The sequence below is a fragment of the Oreochromis aureus genome, linkage group 4 (assembly GCF_013358895.1).
Source record: "Oreochromis aureus strain Israel breed Guangdong linkage group 4, ZZ_aureus, whole genome shotgun sequence".
NCBI lineage: Eukaryota > Metazoa > Chordata > Actinopteri > Cichliformes > Cichlidae > Oreochromis > Oreochromis aureus.
Window position 1 is genome coordinate 33827245 of NC_052945.1, and position 17922 is coordinate 33845166.

Here is a 17922-nt window from a genome sequence, read left to right on the forward strand (position 1 = left end):
GTCACCTCACAACAAGAAGGTCCTGGGTTAGATTCCACTGGCTACCTGAGACCTTTCTGTGTGCAGCCTGCATGTACTCTCTGTGCTTGCATGGGTTCCCTCTGGGTAATCTAGCTAGTCCAAAGTCCAAATACATTTATGGACTGAAGATGTAATGGGCCTGCATGAATGTGAGCACAAGCACAAGTTCTGTGACTGGCAACCTGTCCAGGTGTACTCTGCCCTATAGAGCTGTTATAGGTTCCATGGAAGCCTGTTAACAATGTAGGTCTACAGACACAAGGAATTCATTTAGAAATATTATAGACTAAATAATGTTGTTGCATAATATTTATATATATATATATTTTTTTTTTTACAAATGTAGCATAATATATGTATACCAGCAACTAAAAACTGACAATAGAGGGACTATTATCAAAATCTTTTTGTCATACCTGCACATGTTTATCTCTGAGACGTGGCAGCGTGAGAATGATGTCTCACATCTTTTAGAGCTGTGTCCCGCTGACTGTTCATTTCTCTGTGCACCTCGGATATCTGGACGAGGGGGTGGAACAGCGGTAATTTTCAAAAAGACATTCTTATGCCAGATGATCTCCTCAAGCTGTTACAACTCTTTTCAGATGATTATGATAAAAATTGGGCGAGAACAGCCCATATACTGCATTTTAATTTATCGTCCACCTGGGTCTGCTGCATCTTTTCTGTCAGACCTACAAGAATTTTTTAACTTCCACGATTAAAATGGGCAAGGTCATCATTGTTGGTGACTTCAACATTCATACAGAGGACTCATCAAATAGTACCACTAAGGAGTTCCTGAGCATTATGGACTCTTTCAATTTTGTTCAACATGTATCAGATCCTACTCACACAGCTGGGCATGCTCTGGACTTGGTCTTCACCTGTGGTGTTTCCCTTGACCACATGAACTTAAATGATGTTTCTTTTAGCGACCATAAGTCAGTCTTTTTTTAATGCATTGTTCAATTCAGAGTCTCTTCCCCAAAGCTTTATTAGGCGCAGGCGCTTTATTGATGACTCTGTCATTTTAAAGTTTTCTTCTCTTTTTAATTTTAAACCTTCTTCTGACAAGGTTGACATCCTTATTAACTCTTTTAATGAACACTGTCTTGCCATTCTTAATCAGGTTGCTCCTTTCAAAACTAGTCATTGCACTGTTAGTTCCTGCACACCATGGTTAAATAATCAAACCCGTGGTCTTCGACGCTCCTGTCGAAAAGCAGAGTGTCTCTGGAAGTCCACTGGGCTGGTTGTCCATCTGGAACACTTCAAAGAACTTCTTCACTTATTTAATGAGTCAGTTAAAGAGGCCAGATCCTCTTACTTCAATAATCTCATAAATCATCATAAAAATAACCCAAGAATTCTATTTGATACTATCAATAGTATTGTTTCTCCTCCAACTCAGCATGCTGTGTTACTTTCTGACGAAGACTGTAGCACTTTCCTCAATTATTTTGTAAATAAGGTGATGGACTTGAGATCCAAAATCTCCTCAAGTGCCTCCCCTTATGAAGATGCCCCTTGTTGTCCCGGGTCATTTGCTTCTTTTTCTCCAATCACACTCAATGACTTAATTGCAGTAATAGGTAAAATGAAATCCTCATCATGCTCCTTAGATATATTACCTCCCTCTGTCCTGTCTGGGACTCTCACCAGCATTGGTCCCACACTACTATCCATTATCAACAATTCACTGAGGCAAGGCTGTGTTCCGTCCTATTTTAAACATGCTGAGGTAACCCCTCTGTTAAAAAAACAGAATCTAGATCCCAGAATCTAGTTATCGTCCTATTTCAAGATTGCCATTTATAAGTAAATTACTAGAAAAAATTGTAGAAAATCAGTTCAGGTCCTTATTATGCCGATTGCAGATTTTTGACCCTTTTCAGTCTGGCTTTCAAAAGCAGCACTCTACGGAGACCGCTCTCTTAAGGGTCTATAATGATCTACTAATGGCATCTGATTCAGGAAATTGTTCCGTGATCATTTTGCTAGATCTTAGCGCAGCCTTCGATACCATCGACCACAAAATTCTACTCAACAGGCTGAAGGTTTTGGCTGGTATATCTGGCACCGCCTTAGACTGGTTTTCTTCCTACTTATCAGACAGGACCTTTTCTGTTAGGACTGATAGGTTCTCCTCTAACACTGCTGCCCTAACCTGGGGGGTTCCACAGGGTTCAGTTTTGGGTCCATTATTATTTTCTTTTTATATGCTTCCTTTAGCTGGCATTATTCAGTCTTTTAGTGACCTGTCTTATCATTTCTATGCCGATGACATTCAGCTGTATATGTCCTTTAAGCCTCATCAGCTGGATAGGCTGTCCATCCTAGTCCAGGCTTTAACTCAAATCTCTGATTGGCTTTCTAACAATTACCTTGTTTTAAACATGAACAAGACAGAGACCATGATCATAGCTCCTCCTGATCTATATTCTAAAATCAGTCAGGTTCTTGCCCCTTTCTGTTCTTCTGCTAAGCCAAATATTCGAAATCTTGGAGTAATATTTGACTCTTCTTTGGGCCTTGACTCACACGTAAAATCTCTGTCTCGTTCCTGTTTCTTTCATTTAAGGAATATTTCTAAACTGCGACATATGGTCTCCTTAGCTGAACTGGAAAAAATTGTCCATGCATTTGTGTCATCGCGTTTAGATTATTATAATTCCCTGTTTACCAGCTTGGATAAATCATCTCTTTCTCGCCTCCAAGCTATACAAAACGCAGCAGTCAGACTACTAACTCGCTCTAGCAAGTGAGCTCACATCACTCCTATTTTATGTTCTTTACATTGGCTCCCAATAGATTTTAGAATTCGTTTTAAAATTATTGTTTTAACGTACAGAGCACTAAATGGCCAAGCCCCAGATTATTTATCCAAGCTTCTCACAAAATACACTACTGCTCGCCGTCTCCGCTCACAGACTCAGAGTTTGTTGGTTGCTCCCAGAACACGTCTGAAGACGAAAGGGGACAGAGCCTTTCAGTCTGTGGCACCAAGGCTGTGGAACAGTCTACCTCTACAACTACGTTTGGTTGACTCTGTGGAATCCTTTAAAAAACAGTTAAAAACTTTACTGTTTAAACAAGCTTTCTGTTGACCAATGCTTTTTTACATTTTTATTTTTTTAATTTACATTTAAACTCTATATTGTATATATTGTGCATTTTGCTATTTATTGTACTGTTTATTTTAATCTCTGTGTGCAGCGCTTTGTGACTACCTGTCTATGAAAAGGACTTAATAAATAAACTTTACTTACTTACTTACTTATTACAAATATCTCTGAAAACTCCTTTGACAATCCAGTATACTGAAAGAATCCTTCTGTGTGTTTATAAACATGTAGAAAGGACCTTCATAAGTAAAATAAAACAAAATAAAACTTTAATCATTTCAAAATAAATACAGATTAAAGAGGGAACAAGCGTAAGACGCCTAGAAGAAAAAAGCCATTTTTAAAAGATGAGAAGGATGAAGGGCGACTAAAAGAAGTGAGGAAATGGGGTCTGCTGTAGAGGGAGGAGGGAAGGGAAAAAGAAGAGAAGGAAGGAAGAGAGACAGGAGGAGAAGGTCAGAGGTCACTCTCATTTTTTATCCATTACTGGTCAGGGTCACATTCTGGGTCGGTGCTCCATGGGCATATGTGTATGTGTACATGAGTGTGTGTTTTTGTGAAAGAAACACAACCAGATCATCAGATTAGATCCATTCGAGCAAATATGTCTCTTCTAAACTTCCTGCAGCTAAAAATAGCCTTCAGACAGTGTGTTGTATGTTCCAAAAAGCTGGCAGAGGAGGAAGAGGAGCAATGAAATGAAATAGATTTGACAAAGCTAAAGGGAGCTTATAGAAAAAAAGAGGAAAGAGTGAAGGAAAAGAGGAGAAAAAGACAGAAGAAAAAGGAGGGGGATGAGGAAGAATAGACAGTGAGAGGAGGTGTTTGTATTTGACTCCAGGCTGACCTCTTCCATGTCACCCTCTCACCTCTCCTTCACCTCCCTCCCTCCATCCTTCATCCTGGACACAGGAGGCCCCACATGCACACACACTGACTTGTCCTGGCAGTGACCTCTGCTCTGCTCAGCAGGAATGTGGAAGGAGAGGATGAGTGAACGGCTGCACACACACACACACACACACACACACACACACACACACACACACACACACACACACACACACACACACACACACACACACACACACACTCTGTGAAAATACAGAAGAAGAGTGGCTTGGATATTCCTGTCATCGCCAAGTGTTTGTCCGAGACTATAGATGAGGAATACAGAAAAAGTGTCATATTCATTCACTAGGAGAACACACACACACACACACACACACACACACACACACACACACACACACACACACACACACACACACACACACACACACACACACACACTTACACACAGGATGATATATTGAGAGTAATCCACAGTGAGACCTGTGTATACACACTCACACAATCAAAGACTTGAGACACACACACACGTCGGGGTGTTTATGGGGTGCAGATGTTGGACAGGAAATGTGCTGCGTTTTGGGACACATGATACTCTAGGTTGGATTGGTAGAGTTCAGTAGAGTTTTACTTAATACGGCTGCAGTAGAAATCAGTAGAAGTCTATGTGTGCTTTGTATACACAAACACACGGAGCTGTACAGAGATTACAGTCATGAGGGAGTTGGGGTCAGAGGTCGACCTGAGGTCAATGCTGGTCTGCAGTCATCCACAGAGCAAAGGTCAGACAGAGGTTACATGCTAGTAGAGAGCAAAGAAGCTGGGATATGTACAAGTCAATGTATGGTTGGTTGAAATAGCTGAGCTTGGTATTCACTGTCAAATGTCAAAAAATCCCACACAAACATATATTAATCTATTGCCATAGAACTGACGTAGCGATGTGGTGCAACGTACCAAAATATACATTTAATTGTAAAATGTATGTCATTACTATCTTCTCAGTAATGACATATAACTTGTTGGCTAACTTTGCTTTCTTGGTAAGAACGAGACATGCAAGTTCTGTACTTGTCTGATTAATAAAGTGTCACAGCCAGCAACTGGTAAGTTTAATTCGCACAGAGAGCAGAAAAATAAATCTTAAAGTAAAGCTACCAGGAGGTCCTTTGTGAGAAACTGACTGGTACATTTACCATCACCAACTAAGTTTAACTGTGTCCTGCCACTTTTTACGACAGTGACAAAGTGAAAATTCTTTTTTTTTTTTTTTTTAAATTGGTTTATGTTGTTTGAATCATACAATTTACAAATCACACCTTCAGTTTTAAGTTTTATTTTAGTTATGTGTAATAAGCTTTTGCACTACAGCTTGCCTGCTGTTGCAACTGCTATTTTATCATAATAGTATCATTATTTCATATGTATTTGAATAATAATAATAGAACAATAATAATCATAATAATATGTTATAAAATACAATAATATTATAATAAGACTGCAAGGTGCCAGTTGATAGATTTTTATAAATATACTGCCCAGGTTAAAATCAAAATGAAACCATATAACAGTTTTTTCATGTTTATATTTTGTATTAAAATGTATTCATCTTTCTCTTGCATAATTTTTTCCTCGTAAATACTTTTTGCCATTTCAGATCTCCCTTTCTCATTCTCCTCTTTTACTGCCCTCTTCTGAAGGTAATTCATCACCTTGTTTTCACATTCATCCTCTTTTTTATTTCCAGCTCATCTCTCTTGATTCTTCTGTTTCCTTTTCTCTCTGTTTTATTGATCACACCATATACTTTGCTGATTCGAGTCTGCTGTGATCTGTTTTTTCTCCTCTTTTTCCTTGTCTGCAACATCTTCATATATACATTATTTATATCTACTGCCTGTACGTTCATAGGAAGTGGGGGGACCGCACTCCACAGACTCATGCTACAAACAAAAAGAAGAAACAAAAGTAAAGATATGCATTGTTATAAATGTATACAAAATATTGTACAATCCATATTTCAAGGGGTGAGATTAAAAATTACAAGTACAGTTTTGTTGAAAGGGGTAAATGGAAAAAATATCTACTAATTACACACAAGCATTAATGATAAAAAAAGTTCCTGGATATTTTGCTGTTCCATATATTATTTTACATACATGTACTTTATGTATAAAATTGTGTTATAGTATATAGTATATGTAGTTTGTTGTCCAAGCACACCTTCAGGCATTATTATTATCATTATTATGGTTTATTATAAGTCAAATGACCTAATTTATAAATGAAATATATAAAATAAAACTATAGAGACTGATAATACCATGTACATAAGAGATTTAGTAACACACACACATGTGTTATAACTATTTTGAATTGATAGATGATTGCATTTTATTGAAAATCAAATATGCATGAATGTATGCCAGTAGACCTTGTTATACAGATACTATATACATTATACATCAAGGAGAGAATTTTATCTCCTCTGGCCTGCAGATATACCACCCCATTACTAGAGCTTCTACTGTACACACTCACAACACCGTTAGCACAAGATTAGCCGTTTAAATTAACACCACTGAACAGAAAATACATGAGCTTTATGCCAGACAAAAAAATTTCATATAAATTCACTGATTATTATTTCTGATTATAGTATCAGACATGTTGTGTGTGTAAAGAAAAAACATGTGATTGAATGTGTGTGTGTGTTAATTCACAGTCTTAAACCATTTAAAATAAATCAGAGTTTTATGAAAATCAGCATTTATGTGAATGAATGCATGAATAAGTGTGCATTTCTGCATGTGTGCGTGCACGCGCGTGTGTGTGTTACCATGGTTACTTCAGCACCATATATTTTCCTATCAAAGCAGCAGGGAGCCTCAGACTGCCATACATCTCTCTCTGTAGCCATTTAGTGTGTGTGTGTGTGTGTCTGACCTCGTGATGAACCAGCCTCTGAATGCATCATTGCTCTGCAGCAAACACAAACACATGACACACACAACCAGACACACACACACAGATGTGTATGTGCTATAAATACATAGTATGTATGACAACAACATGACAACACACACACACACACACACACACACACACACACACACACACACACACACACACACACACACACACACACACACACACACACACACAGTGAAGGTGATGTGTATTTAATAGGATCCAGCTCCTTTCAATATGCTGCCTGCTGCACAGATTGAAGAAACAAAGGATGTGTTTTCCACAAAGAAAGAAGGAGAGAGAAAGAGATAATTGAAGGAATTTAAGGGTAAAGTTAAAAAAGGTCAAGCTCAGATGAAAATGAATACAGAGAGAAAGAGCGGACAACGATATGATAAAGAATGTGTGTCAGTACCAGTTGCTTATTGCCTAAGAGGAGCGAGTTGAACTTTTCAACTCTTGTTTTTTTTTCTTCTTTTTAACCCTCTCTTGCTTTCTCTGTGGTTGGCCTTTTCCTAGAAAGTTTATAGCACTACATATGACCAAACGACATGACCTCATTATCTGTAACCCTGAGAACAGTTTTCTGAAACCTGGCCATGGATATGACTTCAAGTTATGGTCGTGGCCTAGAAAAACACTGTTCTTCCAAAGCTTTACTACTGAAATGCTTGGTCCTGCAAAGATTTACAGCAGCAAATTGTTTTTCTGGCTACTTTGATGCTGACTTTTGGCAGGAGGAGCAAGAAAAAAGGGAAAGCAGTGTAGCCTAAAAGCTAATGATGAAAAAGTAGATGCTGACCCAGGAGCGGACAGAGTATACAGCTCAAAAAATCAGTATAATACTGGCAACGATTAATACAGTGAATCATTGGTCGTTAAATCAACTGACCTTTTTGGCTTTTTCATAAAAGAGATGCTTTCTCCTTCTATGTGTTCTAGGTATCCCCAAACCGATTGCTATAGCTGAACAGCATTTTACAACATTGTGCTCAAATGTGAACCTGCATGTATATAGCTCAAGCAGCAACCAGTTTTTGCAGTTTAGCCACTGGGCGCTGCTCCCAAAGTGTGGTTACTTAAAGTGATCTCATGAGATTCATTGCAGCAAATCTGTGGGGCCTGTCCTGCTCTGTTCAATTCAATTTGCATAAATGTTAGAGGAAGCTTGGTAGAAGTTCACTGTCCTTTTATTTATACAAGTTTTCTCCTGTTTAGTGGCCATCTAGGTGGACTTTTGTTTCAACATTAAAATAATTCAATTTGTGGGCTAAAGGTCAGGATCACTTTAAATTCATATGATACCAAAGTTAAGATTTACTACGAGATAAAAAAAAAAGCTGGAATCATAAAAATTCGCCAACATGAGTGAAAATGTTGCTGAGTACTAAAACAATGGTAATTTATAAACATAAATAAAGCTATTTAATTTCAATAATGACAGACATTCTAAGATAGTAATTCCAGAGGATTGTGTGTGGTTATGCAGGTTGAAAAAGCTGTTTTCTGGAAAACTCTGGGGCTCAGGTGAAACTCAGGATTCATACAAAGGATGCGTGCAAACTGCTCCACTGTATAAATTTGAAATATGTCTGTTAAGTCAACCTGCACTATGTGCAGACAACATTTCTGCTGAACTCTGACCTATCCTTGTATTAATAAATTTAATGTTACTTTGACAGAGCCAGAACTTTTGCACCATGCTCAAAGCTTTGAACCACACAAGTTAGATACTTCTGATTAATCAAACTGTCCCAGTGGCAACTATCACAATCAGATTGTGTGCAGTTGCAAATGTGACACAGGACATACAGACGGTAGCTTTTTATTGTCAAATAAGGGGGTTGGACTGGTGCAGGCAGTTTAAAAATCTGGCAGAAACCTTCACCTAGATAGGATGTACTAATCCAAATTTGAACACAGAGTTCGCACTATTTTACAAAATGTTACACTAATCTCCAATAAAATAAAATGACTGATATTTTATATCACCCCATTTTTGAAAGATATTGCTGTGACATCATAATGTTCTTGAAAAGGGTCTAACAGTTCGCAGAGTGCAGAACTCCATTTTACCTTATTTATTGCAAGTAGTGTGTGATGCTTCTAGCACACCTGCTCTTCATCAGACAATAAACACAGGGCAGTGTCATCTTAAGTCACCCGTGATTGACCACATGATCACAACTCATGACAGTAACATCCAACCACATCTTATTTAGGTCAAGGAGTTAATAAATAAATTATCTATAAATAATAGTTTCTCAGATAAGTCTGAAAAGTTGCTGCGTAAAAAATAATAAAAATTAAATAAACAGAAAAATAATATATTAAAATATATAGAAAAAGAAAATGATCAATAATGTCTTAAGGAATATGTAACAATATGTAATGCAATCAGGTAGCTATCAAAACAAAAACCCATGTCAGCACAACTGCTTATCTAGACATCCCCACTCACCTGCAGCTGGTCTTTACTGGAGGCCTTTAGCATAGACCTGGGAGATTAAGGGTCCTGCACAGTTCTTCTGGACAGAGACAACTGCTCTGATTGCCACTGTTGCGTTCACCATATGGATCTTCTCCAGCTCCTCTCTCAACCCTGAATATTTGTAAGGTTCACATATTCCTTCTTCTTGATATTTCTATCACTTGATATAGCTACATCTATCACTACGGCCTTCTTCCTCTGATCATCCACCACTACTGTGTCAACATCACCAGTATATCTGTCTGTACCCGGAAGTCCCACAAGGTCTTGGCTCGGTTATTCTCAACCACCCTAGGGAGCATCTCCATTTTGACGTTGGGAGTTCTAGAACATACTTGTCACTGATCTCCCTGTATACTATGCCAGTCACTTGGTTATAGTGCTCCACGTATACCTTGCTTGCTAGGACCCTGCCAATATGTTTTTGTTGAAGTTGTATGTTTTTTTTTTAAATTTACTAACCTTAGAAGAACTGTAGCTTTAATATCATCATGTTTCAGCCCTGGAAATTGGTCCAGTACATGATGCATTATAAAGGGCTGGTTTATATTTATATTATATATTATATGTCCATAAAAATTTTGCTGTCTTTCAAAGTGGACCTTAAAAGAAGGCTCTTGTTATTAAAAAAAATCAATTTCCAAACTTTATATAGAATTCTACACTGCTGAAGCATGATATTTATAAAAATTATAACGCTGAAATGCAGTTTCCGTTGTTCAAATTTGTTGAATTATGCCATGGGTGTCTATAGCAGTTGGCCCACAAAGTGGAATTTGTGGTTGATAGATCAAGAACTGCTTTACATATTCTTAACTATATTGGTAGTATTACCAGTACCAGTTCATACCATTTCATTTCAGTCCTTAGTCTTTTTTAAAAAGACTGACTCCATTATTTTTAGGACTGATACAGTACTGAAAAAAACAAAAACAAAAAACAAACAAAAAACATAAATTCCAAACTTTATCAAATCCAGCTTCACAGGTTTGTCATATCAAATTTCATATAAACTTTAATGAAACACTAAGAGTCCCTCTCTTGAAAATTAGAGACAAATCAAAACTGACAAATATATAATTGAATCCATGGAAATTTGTAATCCACTAACAGGTGCTAAAATCTGTCAATCAGAGCACAGAGGTGGTATATTCTGTGAATTATATTTCCAATAAAGAATCCATAAAATTAAATTGATCTTTGAATTAGCAGACAGAGCCAGGTAATGGTGATTAGTGTGTTCAGCAGGGCAAAGCTAATTAGAGCAACAGCTGCTCTGTGTTTGTCTGTATGTTTATGTGTGTGTTTGTGTGTGTGTGTGCACGTGTATGCATATGGATTGATGGTTTCTGGTTTTAGACTTCAATTTCCTTCTCCTCCTAACATGTCAGAGGCTGTAAATCAGGGAGACACGGGCATACAAACACACACATGCAGACAAACAGACACACCATCTGTGCATAGGGCGATATAATTTACAGCCCCCTCTGTGTGAGTGTTCTGGTTCATTCAAATCATTTTCGTATTCCAGTTTACAGCATGGTATATGTTAATATTACAGCTATACTGTACTTTAATGCAACATAATCAGCGCACAGTATGTAATTGTATTGTCTAATATTTTAGATTGTGGTAAACGACCTTAAACTTGTGTTGTTTGCATAACTAAGTTTGGCCTACAGTTAATATTTGTGTTGTATTATTTGTAACTCACTCGACTGTATTTCTCCAACCCTGACACACATATACACACATTCCCTAGTGTATAATACTATACACAATAATATAATTACATTTTCCATAAAAACAAAAGTAGGTTTGGCATCTAAAATATTGAAAAGATTCTGAGAGAGAGTTTAATATCAACTCCACCCCTCTCTATGTGTGATTCATTGTAGTTATTTCTTTCATTTGTTGTTTTTCTTCCCTAAATTTACCACTCACATGTGAAAACACACATTCAGAATTATTTAAAAAAGTTATTAAACATCAAGGGTCACATTAAAGCTTATGACTGCTTAAATTCATGTTCTTGCCATGGTCTTATTTTATTTTGCGTGTTTCAATATATTGATGTAGTTAGCACAGGAGTTTGCTTCTCCTGGTATTTACATGTTGCTGTCCATCAGAGAGTGGCTGAATGTCTGCATGGCCATCGCCCATTAAATCCAATTAGGTCTCCTGTTCGACCACTCCTAGCCAAGCAGGGTACGTTGGATGGTAATAACTTGTGTTAGGTGTCAGCAGGATGTTGCTCACTGCCATTTATGAGGACTAATTGATGTTTATGATGGTAATAGTGTTGTGTTATTGCTTTAAGATCCTACGATGCGACAATTTCCTGAGCAAAGTTTAGTTCAGAACCATAAAAAGTGTAAGGTTTGTCTTAGATTGATACACACATTTGTCCTTACAGCAGAAAGATTTTGTTTTAAGATCTACTGGTCGGCTGGGGCTTTCATCGTGGAGTTTGCATGTTCTTGCTGTGCCTAGGTGGGTTCTCCTCAGCTACTCTGGCTTCCACACACACATGTTAGGTTAACAGGTGATTATAAATTTGCAGTAGGTGCAAATGCAAAAATGAACTGAGCATTAGATCTGCTGGGATAGGCTTTAGCGCACCTGTGACCCTAGATATTATATAAGTGGTTTAAAAAAAGACATCGATTTTTGAATATAAATCAAGTTTTTGGTAATTATTAAATCACTTACTACTCATAACTCATGTATATAATTGACTGGAGTAATAAACTTCTGAGGAAACATTCAAAACCATTTCACAGTCTTTGTAATGATTCTCAGGCTCTGTTCTTTGTTTCTGTGCTCCTGCTGTCTCTTTCTTGCTGTGTTTGTGTTAGTTTATTTTTAGTCGCTCTTTCACTTTACTTCCTGTTATATTGTGTAGTTTAGACGATGCTCTTTATGTTTCAGGCGCTATGCACACTCACATTAAAAGGGTCATTTCACAGGTCAAAAGTTTTCCTTATCATTGCCATCTAAATCATAATCATTGTCAGAAGATGATGACAATATATATATAAAAATATAAAAATATAACTCAAATGCAATATTGTTGAAAATAAGACAAGAGATTAATCCTGCTGAAAATGATCAACTTTTCAATTCAGTTCATTAGTTTTTCTATAGCTCCAAATCACAATAACATCTGTCTCAAGGTGCTTTATGTTGTATGGTAAAGATGCTCTAATAATACAGAGAAAACCCCCAAAATTAGACAAACTACCTACTTTGGCGAAAGTGGGAAGGAAAAACTCCCCTTTAGTAGGAAGAAACCTGTGGCAGAACCAGGCCATCTACCACCACCGATTGGAAGTGAGGGGATGAAGACAGGATAAAAGACACACTCTGGAAAAGAGCCAGAGATGAATAATAATTAATAAATATAATTAATTAAAAACTAATAATTAAATGCAAAGTTGTCTATGAAGTGAGTAAAAAAAGGTAAGTGAAGAAGAAACACTCACTGCATCATGGGAAGCCCCAGAAGGCTAGGTCAATTATAATGTAACTATGGGAGTTTTCAGCCACAAGTATATGCTTTATCAAAAAAAAAAAAGAAAAAGAAAAAGAAAAATGAAGTTGTAGAGAGTGTGTCTGTCTTCAGATTCCAAACTGGGAGAGGGATATGAAATCAAATGCCTTTATTCTACTTTTAACTATCCCAGGAACCACAAGTAAGCCTGCAGTCTGAGAGAGAAGTACTCTATTGGGGTGATTATTGTACTATGAGGTTTTTAAGATTAGATGGGGCCCGATTATTCAAGACCTTGTATGTAAAGAGATGAATTTTAAATTTGATTTGGCTTCAACAGGGAGCCAATGAAGATGAGCCAATATGGGAGAAATATGCTTTTTCATTCCCTGTCAGTACTCCTCAACTGAACGCTCTCAACTTTTTGAAGAGCCTGATAATAATTACTTACAATAATCCAGCCTAGAAGTAATAAATGCATGAACTAGTTTTTCAGTATCACTGTGTTACATGGTGTTTCTAAACCAAGGAAAGCAGTGTTACACATTTGTCTAATATGTTCGTAGAGGGACATATCCTGGTCAAAAACGAGATTCCTCACAATGTTACTGGAGGTCAAGGTAATGCCGTCCAGCATAATTATCTGGTTAGACACCATGTTTCTAAGATTTTTATAGTAGAATACAATAACATCAGTTTAATCTGAATTTAGAAGCAGGAAATTAGAGGTCACACAGATCTTTATGTTATTTTCAACACTATTCAAGTACATGTAAAAAGGTGTGTTTTAAAAGGTTGTGACAATATTTAGCTTTGTCAAAATTGATTGGCATTTTTTGTGAAAATGCATATACATTAGCTGACATTTGTTGTTAAGTGATTTAAATAATTTAAGAAGATACAATGGAACAAGCACTGCAAAAAACACGGTTGTGTAAGCATTAAAAAATAATTTTGGTGTACATCTGTGTTTGAAAAACAGCTTAATAAAGAAAAAAATGAAACAAAAAATCAGAAGATAAGATGTGTGGTATCTGTGTATTCACAGTTTGTCCATTGTTACCAGTCTCACACAAGACCACACACATACATTGTAACAAGCTGCAGCTTGTGAACATTTTCAGAGGCTAAAACAATAGAAAGGAAAGTGTACGAGAGAGTGAGGAAATATGTGCACAGATTTCCAACAGTATTACGTCTCACTGACACCGGCATGACCCCTGCAACAATCACCACAGTGACAAACAGGGTCAATTGGACAGAGGTCAGCTAGAGGTCAGCAGACTGATCTTGGTGCTCCTCTCTCTCAGTTCCTCTTCTTTGTTTTGTTGGTCACTATACCCCCCCCCCCCCCAATACCAAACACACACACATATCATGTGTTCCATTGTTTTTGTTTATCTGTTGTTGAATGAAATCCCCCATGTCGTTTTGACTAAAGTGTCATGTATCATTAAAATCACTACTATCAAATCAGCTGGCATTAGCAATCACTCACCATGTTAACATGCTGATGAAATTCAAACGTCTTGTTTTGCATGTCACGGTCCATCAGTTCACTTGTAAATACACTCTTATTCAAAGCAAGAGACAGGTGTACCAAAATTCTCAGAGCTTCGGACTGCTAGCTCAGTATAAATTGTAAATGCAAACTACTGTTGTTTTTGAGGTTCACTGTATGGTACAGAGGTAAAACAACCCAAAAAGAGAAATATGCAGTTTGAATAAATTATAAATAAAAGTTTTAATAAGATGTATTTATTCAGAAAATTTAGGGTTCAAAAAGTAGCATCTTTAGTGTCTGTTGTTGGACAATGAGAAGTAGTCAAAGAAGAGTAGTTTAGTCCACAACTTCAATTAGTTACGAAAGTCTGCTAGGAAAATGAAAAATTATGAATCAAAAATAGGTCATCTATTGAAGAATATGCAAATATACAGGGAAATTCAGTACATTAAGCAAAAACAGAGTACATTTGTATAATTCTAATGAGCTTCAAAGTCAATATTTTGGTATGAACTGTGTTATCGTCAGGGGCGTATTTTATGACCCCCCCAATAATCGGACCCAACCAATATAACCCCCCCAAAAAATTATGAATTATCTTGCATAAATAGGCTGTTGATTTTGTTTACTCATTTCAGGTATTACCAGCAAAATAGTTGCATGTTTAATCATCTGGGAATTTACCCAGATTTATTTATTTACTTAGACAGAGATCTTGACCCCCCCCAATGTTCAGCAAAAAGTTACGCCGATGGTTATCGTTACAGTTTTTATAGTTAATAAATTGGCAAAAATGATATGCTTTGCAATAGGTTGCTGGTAACCAAGTTCCTAAATCTACAATTTCAATCTTGTTCTTTTCTTGGTTGATTGTTACATGTTGGTACAACATGTACATGTTCTCTGCCTTTGCATCCATTCTCTTCTGCTTATCCTTTTCAGGGGTGTTGGAGCCTATCCCAGCTGTCTTAGGGCGAGAGGCAGGGTACACCCTGGACAGGTCGCCGGTCTGTCAGAGGGCTAACACACAGACACAGACAACCATTCACACCTATGGGCAATTTAGAGTTTCCAATTAACCTAATCCCACTAACTGCATGACTTTGGGAGGAAGCCAGAGTACCTGGAGAGAACCCACGCAAACACAGGGAGAACGTGTAAACTCCACTCAGAAAGATTGTGGAATTGATCTCCGGACCTTCTTGCTGTGAGGTAACAGTGCTCACCACCGTGCTGCCCCTGTTCTGTGCCTTTTTCGTAGTTAAATGATTTATAGTCATTGTTAAGTGACTTAACCAACTTTATCAATAAACAAACAACAAACAAAACCATTCCTCTGAAAATGTGTCCACTTTTAGAAGTTAAAAGAAAGTCTAGCACTTTGCAATGAAAACATAAAGAAATGAGATGCAGCTTAAGAATTTTACATAGTGCTATACATTCAAACACTTTTAGACTTTCTTAATTGATTTCTCATTACCAACTAAAACATTTAAACTGCACACATATTCATAATCTGCTTTTCACAATAAAACAAAAGTTTATTAAAACAGAAAAACAGTCATCTTTAATCTATTAATTTTAACTAATAACGGAAAGAAAATAAAAAAATATGAAGACATTGTTTATCAGCATTCTTGTCACTGCATCTCTGTTGAAAATTGGTCTGTGAAACTGCTCATCCATGATCTTAATCATTAATCATTAATTTCCACATTAAGCAACATTTCTAAATTTAGCCAAGGGCTAAAATTTTGGTGCAATCTAATCTAATAAAATGATCAAACTTATACAGCACCAGGACTTTGGTGGCTATATGAGCCTTAAACCCAGCTCTATCTGTTTTATTATTATTTTGGTTCTGGTGATTTTATTACTTTAATGAAATAACTAAGCGTTTTGACCTGTTATGATTTGTAGCAAAGTAGTATATTTAAAACTTATTTATTTTTTAAGCTTAAGTTATAAATCATATTGTCAAACATTGTCAGTTAAATATAATTTGTGATTTTCATCATCACAAGTTCTTTGTATTTTTTGTCACCCACAAACTGTGTTTGCATTTTTGGGAGTGCTTCCTACCTCTCTGTTTACTTCAGACAGGTCCTGCCTCAATTTTGAGCTTAAGCTTAATTTTAAAAATCTTTTCATAATTGTAGGTGGGTGTCATAATGACACAGGATCAAACATGTGGATTTGATCCACTGCGGCTTCTGCAAAGCAGCTTGGCCATCGAAAGCGACTAGCTGTTGGGAAAATCTGTGGAAATGTACGAATGTAAATCAGTATTTTATTCAGTTAGTGTTCTTTGGAGAAACTGAGGCTTCTTTTTGCTTCTTTTTGCTTCTTTTCTAACACAGATCTTAAAAGAGTCAGCACCTCATGTTCCCACACTTTGACATTTAGTGCCTCATGTGGAGAGAAACTATTATTAGAGCCCCCAGCAGGTGCACAACTTGTCACAATTCAAATAAGTTTCTCTTCAGCAGTGTGGCTGTTTGTACTGAGGAGTCAAATCAGCAGAGACGTTTGTTTGCATCCGCCACCTATTTCCCAATTTGCATGTTAGTAAGCAAATAGAGTACACACACACACACACACACACACACACACACACACACACACACACACACACACACACACACACACACACACACACACACACACACACAGATAGAGACAAAGAGAGACAAAGAGAGAGACAAAGGGTCTTATAAACAGACAAATATAAACAGGCAAATTTAAATCAGCTACAATCACATGTAGGACTGTGTCTCAGTGGCTTTGGATGACATCAGATTTAACATTTTGGACCTGGAAAAATGTCCAGTATACATTATGAAAGTACTTTCTGTAGTTTCATAGTTTGGACTGATATTTTTTTGTAGTTTTAGTGTGGCCTTATTGTATTAGTCTCATGTAACCTTTCATGACACCTTCAAATATAAATGAATCAGCTTAAGTAACATTAATTTTGATATTTCTGTCAAAACCTTCTAAATACATGAAAAATCAAAAGATAGGGGTTTGAGGTTAACTTACCTGAAATTCTACCCCTCAGTACAGAGGTTGATAATAACCTGGTGGATACTAAACACTCTCTATAAGAACACGATGTGGAAAATCTCCTGCATGCTATAAATGACCAGATTCTTTGAAAACTGTGTGAAAACAGCTACCATGAAAGAAAGTAAACAAAGAAGGGCCATTCAGTGATGGTAGAGAAATTAAACTCCATCTATATACATGCATGATGATGTATAATATATGTTGGGTGCTTCACCATGTAAATGCCAAACATTAAATCAAAACCCACGCCTATAGCATGATTCTGGTAGTGTCAAGTGTAAATCTAGTTTATGGTGTTTCTTCCTTTCTAATCAGTATTTCATGACTATCAGTGTGTTCATTCTTTTTTGTTTTTCTGTGAGTGTATTTATTCAGCATGGTGCACTGCAAAATT